Below are 1,942 nucleotides of genomic sequence, written 5' to 3' on the forward strand. Positions count from 1 at the left end.
TTTAGGGTCCCTTTGGTGACATTTGGGGTCATTTGGTGACATTTGGTGACATTTGGGGTCCATTTGGTGACATTTGGGGTCATTTGGTGACATTTGGTGTCCCTGTCCCCACCGAAGCGGTGGCACCTCAGGGTGTCCCCTGGGTCAGGGTGGCGGCCAGCCTGGCGCTGCTCAGGGCGCTTCAGAGGCAGAGGGTGGCGCTGGGGACGGCCGAGTGACCGCTGAGTGACCGCAGAGTGACCGCAGAGTGACCACAGAGTGACCAGAGAGTGGCCAGTAAAGGTGGCACTGGAGTGACCAATAAAGGTGCTGGAGTGACCAGAGAGTGGCACCAAGGTGACCATTAAAGGTGGCACTGGTGGCACTGGAGTGACCAATGAAGGTGACACTGGAATGACCAGTAAAGGTGGCACTGGAGTGACCGGAGAGTGGCACTGGAGTGACCAATAAGGGGCACCGGAGTGACCAGAGAGTGGCATTGGAGTGACCATTAAAGGTGGCACTGGTAACATTGGAATGACTAATGAAGGTGACACTGGAGTGACCAGAGAGTGGCACTGGAGTGACCAGAGAGTGGCACTGGAGTGACCATTAAAGGTGGCACTGGTGGCACTGGAATGACCAATGAAGGTGACACTGGAGTGACCAGTGAAGGTCGTGCTGGTGGCACTGCTGTGACAGCAGAGTGACCGCAGAGTGACCAGAGAGTGGCACCGTAGTGACCAATAAATGGAACTGGAGTGACCGCAGAGTGACCGGATGACCAATAAAAGGCACTGGAGTGACCAGTGAAGGTGGCACTGGATGGCACTGGAGTGACCAATAAAGGACGTGGTGGTGGCATTGGTGGTGACACTTTGAGGTCCCTTTGGTGACGTTTGGGGTCCCTCTATGACATTTGGGGTCATTTGGTGACATTGGGTGACATTTGGTGACATTTGGGGTCATTTGGTGACATTTGGGGTCCCTGTCCCCACCGAGGTGGTGGCACCTCAGGGTGTCCCCTGGGTCAGGGTGGCGGCCAGCCTGGCGCTGCTCAGGGCGCTGCAAAGGCAGAGGGTGGCGCTGGGGGTGGCCGAGTGACCAGAGAGTGACCACTGAGTGACCACAGAGTGACCAGAGAGTGACTGGAGAGTGGCACCAGAGTGACCACAGAGTGGCCAGAGAGTGGCACCAGAGTGACCAATAAAGGGCACCAGACTGACCAGTAAAGGTGGCACTGGTGGCACTGGAGTGACCAATAAAGGCGCTGGAGTGACCAGAGAGTGGCAGCAGAATGACCACAGAGTGACCAGAGAGTGGCACCGAGGTGACCATTAAAGGTGGCACTGGTGACACTGGAGTGACCAATGAAGGTAGCACTGGAGTGACCAATAAAGGTGGCACTGAAGTGACCAGTAAAGGGCACCGGAGTGACCAATAAATGGACCTGGAGTGACCAGAAAGTGACACTGGAGTGACCAGTAAAGGTACTGGAGTGACCAGAGAGTGACCAGAGAGTGGCACCAGAGTGACCAATAAAGGGCACTGGAGTGACCAATAAAGGCCACCGGAGTGACCACTGAAGGGGACACTGCAGTGACCAGTGAAGGTGGCACTGGTGACACTGGAGTGACCAATAAAGGACGTGGTGGTGGCTTTGCTGGTGACACTTTGAGGTCCCTTTGGTGACATTTGAGGTCCCTCAGTGACATTTGGGGTCATTTGGTGACATTTGGTGACATTTGGTGACATTTGGGGTCCATTTGGGGTCATTTGGTGACATTTGGGGTCATTTGGTGACATTTGGGGTCCCTGTCCCCACCGAGGCGGTGGCACCTCAGGGTGTCCCCTGGGTCAGGGTGGCGGCCAGCCTGGCGCTGCTCAGGGCGCTGCAGAGGCAGAGGGTGGCACTGGGGACGGCCGAGTGACCACTGAGTGACCACTGAGTGACCACTGAGTG

Source organism: Malurus melanocephalus, unplaced genomic scaffold (assembly GCF_030028575.1).
Source record: "Malurus melanocephalus ecotype Western Australia unplaced genomic scaffold, MMel_1.1 scaffold_1666, whole genome shotgun sequence".
In the NCBI taxonomy this organism is placed as follows: Eukaryota; Metazoa; Chordata; class Aves; order Passeriformes; family Maluridae; genus Malurus; species Malurus melanocephalus.